The sequence below is a fragment of the Leopardus geoffroyi genome, chromosome B3 (assembly GCF_018350155.1).
Source record: "Leopardus geoffroyi isolate Oge1 chromosome B3, O.geoffroyi_Oge1_pat1.0, whole genome shotgun sequence".
Taxonomy (NCBI): Eukaryota; Metazoa; Chordata; class Mammalia; order Carnivora; family Felidae; genus Leopardus; species Leopardus geoffroyi.
The window spans coordinates 54,695,861-54,708,165 of record NC_059337.1 but is presented as its reverse complement, the minus strand read 5'-3'; the positions used below and the strand labels follow the sequence as shown (position 1 = coordinate 54,708,165).

Genomic DNA, 12,305 nt, shown 5'->3' with positions numbered 1-12,305 from the left:
GGGGCTGTCCATGACCCTCTAGTTTAATGCAATAGGAGGCGTGGGCTTCTGCATGTCAGGGTCCACCTTTTCCATCTATTGCCAACAAATCCAAATAAGGAAAGATTTGGTAAGTTTCCCCTGCAACCAGCATGAAGATACATGAAGATAACAAGGAAATCTTTCCATGTTTTAAAGAAAAGGAGAATTGTATTTTAATCAGCAGTTCAATCAGCCTAAAAGAACAAGCTAGTTATTAAGGATATCTTAACACAGAACAGAGAAAACAAGTAATCTGAGGTTTGTACTAGATTCTGGCCTGATTGTTATTATCAATTACCAGGTAGACTAATTGGATCTACAGATTGTAATGTTGATGATACAGCTCTGAAGAGTTAAGGAAAGTCACCTGGATTGATTTTTTACATTAGACGTTAAAAGATATTAATATCAGCCTGAAATGCTAGAGGCAAGTGGGCATTTATCTCTGGCAGAGTAAAGAATGAGTTAAGAAGGAACTAGCATTTTAGAATTTTGAGTGGAACCAGGTTTAGATTAAGTTGGAGTTAGAATGGGCAAGAAAGGTAATAAAGCATATAATTTATTTCCTTTAAAACCTGCTCAAAAGCAAACAACCCCTTATGGAGGGACATCTGGCAATATCTACAAAAATACAGAAATATTTTCTCTTTGACCCAGCAATCACTCTTCTGAGACTATGTCGTACACAGTCTCCTCCACACTATGAAAGAACACATGTACAAGTTTATTGATTGTGGTGTAATTTATAAAATTTAGGGATTATAAATAGCCCATGTATTTAATAGCAGTCAAGTACTAGTTAAATAAACTAAGGCACCCGATTTGATGGAATACTATGCAGTTGTAAGAAGAAATGAGGAAGATCCCTATACTGATAAGAAGAGATCTATAGGTCATATCATTAAGTGATGAAGGCAATGTGTAGAGCAGAGTATATTATTTGACTGATATATACCTTTAGTATAAAAGGGAGAATGTAAAAGTATATTGTATTTGCCTTCATTTGTATAAAGAAACAAGATAAATAAAAAAACAATACAAATATTCCCTGAGAGGGATAATTAAAAAAATAAAACTTGCTCCATTTTGAATCATCCTTAAATACATATTTATATAATACATAATTCCTAGTCTGTATGAACAGATATAATATTAATAATACAACGATCTCTACTTCATGTCTATTGTACCTACAATAAAAACCTTACTTTTGAGAATACTTAACTTTGGTTGTAAAATTAATCAATAGAAGGTCATATACATTAATATCAGGCAAAAATCTTAAGCTGGGAATAATAGCAAAAGACAAAAAAGTAAGAACTAAATAAAAAACACAAAGCAAGGAAATTTTAGGAGTGACAGAGTCAAAAGAAATTGCAGAAAATTCTACAAAAATGAAAAATTCCACCAGGATATGATAAGTAATCTTAAAATGACTATATTTATTAGCTTTTTTCTCCTATAGTCCCCTAATCCGTATTTATTTTAGGTGAAAATATTAATTTTCCCTGATTATAGTTTTCATATATCCTCTGTTCTCATATCCCTAAAAGCTTGAGAAGATCATTTGAAAAGCCAAAAATAATCCTATTTGATAAAACCATAAGAAAATGTCTCATCTATTCTTACTAGTCTTCAGAAATTTCACTAGTGACAAAATATTCCAGTCTTACTCCACTTACATTGGAAAAAAATTCAATTCCACAACTATCCCCTATTTATTTTAGGAATGTTTAAAAGGGAGACACTTATGCAAGTAAGTATGGTTATCTTTATCCACCTTTGTAGTTTTTACTTTAGTATTAGTAGTCTTTCTGAGATGCAAATAATCCCCATAATTTGGCAAAATTAAACTTCATGCATATATTAATACAATTAGTTAATAAACTAGAGAAACACACAAAAAAAGCATTACTCAGAGATCCATTTATATCTAAGTTAAACTAGAATTGCTCTTGGAGAGTTTCATCTAGTGTTGAAGTGTAAGGGGAAACAAAGGAAAGAGAAAACACAAGTAGCCATGCAAAATACATGTGATCTGAGCAAATAAGAAATAAAACAAATACAATTTTGTTTCAGTAATATAGGAAAATGATACAGTTATTTCAAACCAAGTACTGCACACCCATGAGTATGTCCTTACTGCTTTATTGCATATGTTTTCTTATCATGCTTCCCAGATTTTTTTCAGATCCTATACATATACTTCTCCAAGTCCCTTCAGTCCTACCATTTGCAGGGCCAGTCATTGGTTTGTTTACATATTAGATGTCAAACAAGTTACATCTGTCTACTTAGCTACATACAAAATCATCTTCCCCCTTCTCTATATGTGATTTGTTTTAAATTGGCAAAATGAAGCATTAAGGACTTCTTCACAATGTTCTAAAGTACAATTAACTTTCTTCTCCTAGTGATGTTAATATAACATACATAATTATAAATAATCTCACAGAGAGGTTAGAGAGTTCAAATGCCTATAAATGCACTTTGTTAATTATGAAGTGCTATATGCATGTAAGTAGGCTACCTCTAGCATCCTTGGGTTTCACCAAGTTTGAACTAAATTTAGTATATCCAAGAACATCAAGATTTTATGTGTAATATATAATAGTGATCCATATCACATTTGTTTCCCAAGGAAAAAACAGTATTATTCCTTTATTTTGGCTTGGGAAATTATTTCTTTATATTACTGCTTACTAGGTGTTATATCTGTGTCTTTAAGAACTAAATCTCATATTATTACTTACACAAGTTATAGGTGCAAAACACAAGTGATTAGTTTTTAAATATTTCTACAGTTTTTGTGTAAAGAGCTAAGTGGCAAATATCTGAAATAAAGAACTAGTGTATTTATGAACTAAGGCTCTGTGGAGCCACACATTACAAATGTAAAACAAAATAGCTTTTAAGCTTGACTTGATCAAAGATGTTGTTGAAGGAAATTCGATCCATTTTAAGTCTTTCCTGTAGAATAGAAAACATTAAAAAAACTAACAACTAAATGAGTTCTGAAGCAAAAATTAGGACATACTGTCTGGGAAATTCCTTTTTCCTATATCATATGTAAATTTATCTACATAAGAACAATAAAAATGAAACAAAAATTAAGACTAATTTCATTGAACACAGTAATACAAACTATAATTGTTGAAAATAATAAAATTAAAAGGAATTTGGATTACTTTTATTTTATAACCAAGCCTTGACAGTCTTGCCTGGTGTCATATAAATTCTTTACATTCTTGAGATTAGTGATTACATGAACTTATCACTGATGGGTTCTATGTTGAAACCATGTTCCCATATCTAAAAATGTTCTACAAAAGAGAAGGCCAGAGCACAGACTTTTGTGGCCACTATCCAGAGGACACATCCCTTGATAGCATGGTTCTGGTAGCTAGCAGGGCTTGTGTTCATGGGTTCAGTAGGACAGTAGCAAACAAAGAAATAGTTCTTAATAGACTATTGCCCCAGGGATCAAGGCAGAGAGAACAGACAGAAATTTCCATCTCCTAATTTTCTCCTGAAAGAGATTTATTTGCATATTTTCAAAGTTGCTGTCTGAGGGTCTTGCTTCCACTCAGCTTGAATCTAAATATTGACTGAGATCCTTCCCTTTGGGAAACGGACAGTTCTTGACATACCCTCAACTACTGGAAACCACTTTGTTCTTAAACAAAGTAGCCTATTTTAACAAATCACAAAGGTTTGAGAGAAACCAAGAGGTAGGGCCAGGAAAGGCCACTCCTTCAAGACTGGGAAAGTGGCTGTTTTATTGAATGCATTGAAACCAACACAGAGTCCAAGAAAATGAAAACAACATAAGAATATGTTCCAAATTACAGAACAAGTTAAAACCTCAGAAATTTTTTTTAGCAAAATAGAAGTAAGTGGTTTACTTGATAAAGAATTCAAAGTAAGTCATAAAGGTGTTCACTGAGGTCAGGAGAACAATGCAAGAACAAAGTGAGAATTTCAACAGAGATAGAAAATATAAGAAAGTACAAAACAAAAATTACAGAGCAAAGAATATAATAATGGAACTGAAAAATACAATAGAAGGGTTCAATAAAAGGGCACCTGGGTGGCTTAGTTGGTTAAGCATCCAACTTTGGCTCAGGTCATGGTCTCACAGTTCATAAGTTCGAGCCCCACATCAGGCTCTGTGCTGACAGCTCAGACAGAGCCTGGGGCCTGCTTCCAATTCTGTGTCTCCCTCTTTCTGCTCCTCCCTCATTCTCTCTCTCTCTCTCTCTCTCTCTCTCTCTCTCAAAACTAAACATTAAAACAAATTCTTAAAAAAAGAAGGGTTCACAGTGAAGAAATGGGCAGAAAACATGAAAAGACACTTATCTAAAGAAGACATCCGGATGGCCAACAGGCACATGAAAAGATGTTCAACGTCGCTCCTTATCAGGGAAATACAAATCAAAACCACACTCAGATATCACCTCACGCCAGTCAGAGTGGCCAAAACGAACAAATCAGGAGACTATAGATGCTGGAGAGGATGTGGAGAAACGGGAACCCTCTTGCACTGTTGGTGGGAATGCAAATTGATGCAGCCGCTCTGGAAAGCAGTGTGGAGGTTCCTCAGAAAATTAAAAATAGACCTACCCTATGACCCAGCAATAGCACTGCTAGGAATTTATCCAAGGGATACAGGAGTACTGATGCATAGGGGCACTTGTACCCCAATGTTTATAGCAGCACTCTCAACAATAGCCAAATTATGGAAAGAGCCTAAATGTCCATCAACTGATGAATGGATAAAGAAATTGTGGTTTATATACACAATGGAGTACTACGTGGCAATGAGAAAGAATGAAATATGGCCCTTTGTAGCAACATGGATGGAACTGGAGAGTGTGATGCTAAGTGAAATAAGCCATACAGAGAAAGACAGATACCGTATGTTTTCACTCTTATGTGGATCCTGAGAAACTTAACAGAAACCCATGGGGGAAGGGAAGGAAAAAAAAAAAAAGAGGTTAGAGTGGGAGAGAGCCAAAACATAAGAGACTGTTAAAAACTGAGAACAAACTGAGGGTTGATGGGGGGTGGGAGGGAGGGGAGGGTGGGTGATGGGTATTGAGGAGGGCACCTTTTGGGATGAGCACTGGGTGTTGTATGGAAACCAATTTGACAATAAATTTCATATATTAAAAAAAAAAAGAAGGGTTCAATAGAAGCACTATAGGACATGGAGGAAAGGATCAGCAAATGTGAAAACAAGACAGTGGAATCATCCAATAAGAGCAGTAAAGAAGAGAAAGATGAAGAACACAGAGGAGGAGGGAAAGAAGGAGAAGAGGGGAGAAGAGGAGAAGAAAAAGAGGAAGAAACAAAAAGAATAAAGATAGCTTAAAAGACTTATGAGGCAACCTCAAGCAGATCATATATTTGCATTATAGGGGACCCTGAAGGAGAAATGACAAAGGATCAGAAAACTTACTTGAAGAAATAATAGCTAAAAACTTCCCTAACTTGGGGAAGAAAACAGTCATCTAGATCAAGGAAGCCCAGAGAGTTCCAAATAAAATAACTCCAAAGAGACACATATCAAGACATATTATAATTAAATTGTCAAAAGTTAAAGACAAAGAGAGGTTCTTAAAGCAGCAAGAGAAAAACAAGTTATTATGCACAAGGGAACCCCCATAAGATTGTTAGCAGATTTTTCAGCAGAAACTTTGAAAGTCAGAAGGAAGTGGAATGATATATTTCAAATGCTGAAAGAAAAAAACCTCTGCCAAACAAGACCACTCTAAAGTTGTCCTTTAGAATTGTAAAAGAGATAGAGTTTTCCAGACAAGGAAAAGCAAAAGGAGTTCATCACTGGCTTACAAAGAATGTTAAAGGGAACTTTTTTTTGAGAGAGAGAGAGAGCATGAGTGGGGGAGAGAAGAGGGAGAGAGAGAATTTTAAACAGACTTTACACTTGGCGTGGAGTCAGATATGGGGCTCGATCCCACAACCCGTGGATCATGACCTGAGCTGAAATCAAGAGTTGGATGCTCAACTGAATGAGCCATCCAGGTGCCCCTAAAGGGACTTCTTTAAACTGAAACCAAAGGATGTTAATTAGTAATAGGAAAACATATGAAAGTATATATCTCACTAGTAAAGGTAAATATACAGCAGAATTCAGAATATTCTGATGTTGTAGAGTGGTGACTTAATGACTTACAAATCTGGTATGTAGGTTAAAAGACAAAAGTATTAAAAACTATAATCAAGAATTTGTTAATGGAATACATAAGGTAAAAAGAAACTGTGACATCAAAAACATAAAACATGGAGGAGGAATAATCACATAACATTTTAAAATGTGTTTGAACTTAAGTTGTTTTCAAGCTAAAACAGGCTGTTATAAATGTAAGTTTTTTTATGTAAGCCTCAAACTAATAACATAGCAAAAACTTATAGTAAACAATAGATATAAAGAAATATCTAGGCATATCACTACAAAAAAAATCATCGTATCACAAGAGAAGAAGAAAGGAAAAAAGAAATTACACAACAGCCAGCTAACAATTTTAAAAATGGCAATAAGCACATAAGTTTCAATAATTACCTATAAATGTAAGTGTAATAAAATTCTCCAATCAAAAGACAGAGTGGCTAAGTGGATAAACAAACAAATAAGATCTATCTATATATTGCCTACAAGAGACTCACTTCACATGTAAGGACACACACAGACTGAAAATGAAGGGATAGAAAAAGATATTCCATGTAAATAAAAATGAAAAAAAAGCTAGGGTAGCTTTATTTATATCAGACAACATAGACTTTAAGACAAAGAATGTAACAAAGAGACAAAGGTCATTCTATAATGATAAAGGGGTCGTTTCAACAAGAGGATATAACATTTGTAAATATTTATGTACTTAATATAGGAGCACCCAATATACAAAGCAAATAGTAACAGACCTAAAGGGGAAAATGGACAACAATACAATAACAGAGGGGACTTTAATACCCAACTTGCATCAATGGATACATCATTCAAACAGAAAATCAATACAAATCATTGACTTTAAATGACACATTAGATTAGATGGACTTAACAGACATCTCTAGAATATTCCATCCAAAAGCAACAGATTACACATTCTTTTTAAATGCATGTGGAGCAGTCTCCAGGATATATCATATGTTAGGTCACAAAACAAGTCTTTTTTTTTTTTTCAATATATGAAGTTTACTGTCAAATTGGTTTCCATACAACACCCAGTGCTCATCCCAAAAGGTGCCCTCTTCAATACCCATCACCTACCCTCCCCTCCCTCCCACCCCCCCCCCCCCCATCAACCCTCAGTTTGTTCTCAGTTTTTAAGAGTCTCTTATGCTTTGGCTCTCTCCCACTCTAACCTCCCTTTTTTTTTTTCCTTCCCCTCCCCCATGGGTTTCTGTTAAGTTTCTCAGGATCCACATAAGAGTGAAAACATATGGTATCTGTCTTTCTCTGTATGGCTTATTTCACTTAGCATCACACTCTCCAGTTCCATCCATGTTGCTACAAAGGGCCATATTTCATTCTTTCTCATTGCCACGTAGTACTCCATTGTGTATATAAACCACAATTTCTTTATCCATTCATCATTGATGGACATTTAGGCTCTTTCCATAATTTGGCTATTGTTGAGAGTGCTGCTATAAACATTGGGGTACAAGTGCCCCTATGCATCAGTACTCCTGTATCCCTTGGATAAATTCCTAGCAGTGCTATTGCTGGGTCACAGGGTAGGTCTATTTTTAATTTTTTGAGGAACCTCCACACCGTTTTCCAGAGCAGCTGCACCAATTGCATTCCCACCAACAGTGCAAGAGAGTTCCCGTTTCTCCACATCGTCTCCAGCGTCTATAGTCTCCTGATTTGTTCATTTTGGCCACTCTGACTGGCGTGAGGTGATATCTGAGTGTGGTTTTTTTTTTTTTAAACTGCTTTTATTTATTTTTGAGACAGAGAGATACAGAGCATGAGCAGGGGAGGGGCAGAGAGAGAGAGGGAGACACAGAATCCGAAGATGATTCCAGGCTCTGAGCTGGCAGCACAGAGCATGATATGGGGCTCGAAATCACGGATTGTGAGATGATGACCTGAGCTGAAGTCGGACACCCAACCGACTGAGCCACCCAGGCGCCCCTGAGTGTGGTTTTGATTTGTATTTAGCTGATGAGGAGTGACGTTGAGCATCTTTTCATGTGCCTGTCGGCCATCCGGATGTCTTCTTTAGAGAAGTGTCTATTCATGTTTTCTGCCCATTTCTTCACTGGGTTATTTGTTTTTCAGGTGTGGAGTTTGGTGAGCTCTTTATAGATTTTGGATACTAGCCCTTTGTCCGATATGTCATTTGCAAATATCTTTTCCCATTCCATTGGTTGCCTTTTAGTTTTGTTGGTTGCTTCCTTTGCTGTGCAGAAGCTTTTCATCTTCATAAGGTCCCAGTAGTTCATTTTTGCTTTTAATTCCCTTGCCTTTGGGGATGTGTCAAGTAAGAAATTGCTACGGCTGAGGTCAGAGAGGTCTTTTCCTGCTTTCTCCTCCAGGGTTTTGATGGTTTCCTGTCTCACATTCAGGTCCTTTATCCATTTTGAGTTTACTTTTGTGAATGGTGTGAGAAAGTGGTCTAGTTTCAATCTTCTGCATGTTGCTGTCCAGTTCTCCCAGCACCATTTGTTAAAGAGACTGTCTTTTTTCCATTGGATGTTCTTTCCTGCTTTGTGAAAGATGAGTTGGCCATACATTTGTGGGTCTAGTTCTGGGGTTTCTATTCTATTCCATTGGTCTATATGTCTGTTTTTGTACCAATACCATGCTGTCTTGATGATTACAGCTTTGTAGTAGAAGCTAAAGTCTGGGATTATGGTGCCTCCTGCTTTGGTCTTCTTCTTCAAAATTACTTTGGCTATTCGGGGCCTTTTGTGGTTCCATATGAATTTTAGGATTGCTTGTTCTAGTTTCAAGAAGAATGCTGGTGCAATTTTGATTGGGATTGCATTGAATGTGTAGATAGCTTTGAGTAGTATTGACATTTCAACAATATTTATTCTTCCAATCCATGAGCACAGAATGTTTTTCCATTTCTTTATATCTTCTTCAATTTCCTTCATAAGCTTTCTATAGTTTTCAGAATACAGATCTTTTACATCTTTGGTTAGATTTATCCCTAGGTATTTTATGCTTCTTGGTGCAATTGTGAATGGGATCAGTTTCTTTATTTGTCTTTCTGTTGCTTCATTATTAGTGTATAAGAATGCAACTGATTTCTGTACATTGATTTTGTATCCTGCAACTTTGCTAAATTCATGTATCAGTTCTAGCAGACTTCTGGTGGAGTCTATCGGATTTTCCATGTATAATATCATGTCATCTGCAAAAAGTGAAAGCTTAACTTCATCTTTGCCAATTTTGATGGCTTTGCTTTCCTTTTGTTGTCTGATTGCTGATGCTAGAATTTCCAACACTATGTTAAACAACAGCGGTGAGAATGGACATCCCTGTCGTGTTCCTGATCTCAGGGAAAAAGCTCTCAGTTTTTCCCCATTCAGGATGATGTTAGCTGTGGACTTTTCATAAATGGCTTTTATGATCTTTAAGTATGTTCCTTCTATCCCGACTTTCTTGAGGGTTTTTATTAAGAAACGTTGCTGAATTTTGTCAAAGGCCTTTTCTGCATCGATTGACAGGATATGGTTCTTATCTTTTCTTTTATTAATGTGATGTATCACGTTGATTGATTTGCGAATGCTGAACCAGCCCTGCAGCCCAGGAATGAATCCTACTTGATCATGGTGAATAATTCTTTTTATATGCTGTAGAATTCAATTTGCTAGTATCTTATTGAGAATTTTTGCATCCATGTTCATCAGGGATATTGGCCTGTCGTTCTCTTTTTTTACTGGGTCTCTGTCTGGTTTAGGAATCAAAGTAATACTGGCTTCATAGAATAAGTCTGGAAGTTTTCCTTCCCTTTCTATTTTTTGGAATAGCTTGAGAAGGATAGGTATTATCTCTGCTTTCAACGTCTGGTAGAACTCCCCTGGGAAGCCATCTGGTCCTGGACTCTTATTTGTTGGGAGTTTTTTGATGACTGATTGAATTTCTTCACTGGTTATGGGTCTGTTCAAGCTTTCTATTTCCTCCTGATTGAGTTTTGGAAGCGTGTGGGTGTTTAGGAATTTGTCCTCTTCTTCCAGGTTGTCCAGTTTGTTGGCATATAATTTTTCATAGTATTCCCTGATAATTGCTTGTATCTCTGAGGTATTGGTTGTAATAATTCCATTTTCATTCATGATGTTATCTATTTGGGTCATCTCCCTTTTCTTTTTGAGAAGCCTGGCTAGAGGTTTATCAATTTTGTGTATGTTTTCAAAAAACCAACTCTTGGTTTCATTGATCTGCTCTACAGTTTTTTTAGATTCTATATTGTTTATTTCTGCTCTGATCTTTATTATTTCTCTTCTTCTGCTGGGTTTAGGCTGTCTTTGCTGTTCTGCTTCTATTTCCTTTAGGTGTGCTGTTAGATTGTGTATTTGGGATTTTTCTTGTTTCTTGAGATAGGCCTGGATTGCAATGTATTTTCCTCTCAGGACTGCCTTCGCTGCATCCCAAAGTGTTTGGATTGTTGTATTTTCATTTTCGTTTGTTTCCATATATTTTTTAATCTCTTCTCTAATTGCCTGGTTGACCCACTCATTCTTTAGTAGGGTGTTTTTAACCACCATGCTTTTGGACGTTTTCCAGACTTTTTCCTGTGGTTGATTTCAAGCTTCATAGCATTGTGGTCTGAAAGTATGCATGGTATGATTTCAATTCTTGTGTACTTATGAAGGGCTGTTTTGTGACCCAGTATGTGATCTATCTTGGAGAATGTTCCATGTGCATTCGAGAAGAAAGTATATTTTGTTGCTTTGGGATGTAGACTTCTAAATATATCTGTCAAGTCCATCTGATCCAATGTGTCATTCAGGGCCCATGTTTCTTTATTGGCCGTGTGTCTAGATGATCTATCCATTTCTGTAAGTGGAGTGTTAAAGTCCCCTGCAATTACCACGTTCTTATCAATAAGGTTGCTTATGTTTGTGAGTAATTGTTTTATATATTTGGGGGCTTCTTTATGTGGCACATAGACATTTATAATTGTTAGCTCTTCCTGATGGATAGACCCCGTGATTATTATATAATGCCCTTCTTCATCTCTTGTTACAGCCTTTAATTTAAAGTCTAGTTTGTCTTTGGGGCGCCTGGGTGGCGCAGTCGGTTGAGCGTCCAACTTCAGCCAGGTCACGATCTCGCGGTCCGTGAGTTCGAGCCCCGCATCGGGCTCTGGGCTGATGGCTCAGAGCCTGGAGCCTGTTTCCGATTCTGTGTCTCCCTCTCTCTCTGCTCCTCCCCCGTTCATGCTCTGTCTCTCTCTGTCCCAAAAATAAATAAACGTTGAAAAAAAAATTTAAAAAAAAAAAATAAAAAAAAATAAAGTCTAGTTTGTCTGACATAAGTATGGCTACTCCAGCTTTCTTTTGACTTCCAGTGACATGATAAATAGTTCTCCATGCCCTCACTCTCAATCTGAAGGTATCCTCAGGTCTAAAATGAGTCTCTTGTAGACAGCAAATAGATGGGTCTTGTTTTTTTATACATTCTGATACCCTATGTCTTTTGATTGGCATATTTAGTCCATTTGCATTCAGTGTTATTATAGAAAGATACGGGTTTAGAGTCATTGTGATGTCCGTAGGTTTCATGCTTGTAGCGACGTCTCCGGTACTTTGTCTCACAGGATCCCCTTTAGGATATCCTGTAGGGCTGGTTTAGTGGTGACGAATTCCTTCAGTTTTTGTTTGTTTGGGAAGACCTTTATCTCTCCTTCTATCCTAAATGACAGACTTGCTGGATAAAGGATTCTTGGCTGCATGTGTTTTCTGTTCATCACATTGAAGATCTCCTGCCATTCCTTTCTGGCCTGCCAAGTTTCAGTAGAGAGATCGGTCACGAGTCTTATAGGTCTCCCTTTATATGTTAGAGCACGTTTATCTCTAGCTGCTTTCAGAATTTTCTCTTTATCCTTGTATTTTGCCAGTTTCACTATGACATGTCGTGCAGAAGATCGATTCAAGTCACGTCTGAAGGGAGTTCTCTGTGCCTCTTGGATTTCAATGCCTTTTTCCTTCCCCAGATCAGGGAAGTTCTCAGCTATAATTTCTTCAAGTACCCCTTCAGCACCTTTCCCTCTCTCCTCCTCCTCTGGAATACCAATTATGCGTAGATT

At 36.7% G+C, this 12,305-nt stretch overlaps 1 protein-coding gene across 8 annotated transcripts in view; it reads right to left on the bottom strand.

The window, feature by feature from the left end:
* FAM227B (family with sequence similarity 227 member B) overlaps positions 1-12,305 on the bottom strand; it is a 195,756-nt gene that overhangs the window by 34,234 nt on the left and 149,217 nt on the right. The window lies entirely within an intron of this gene.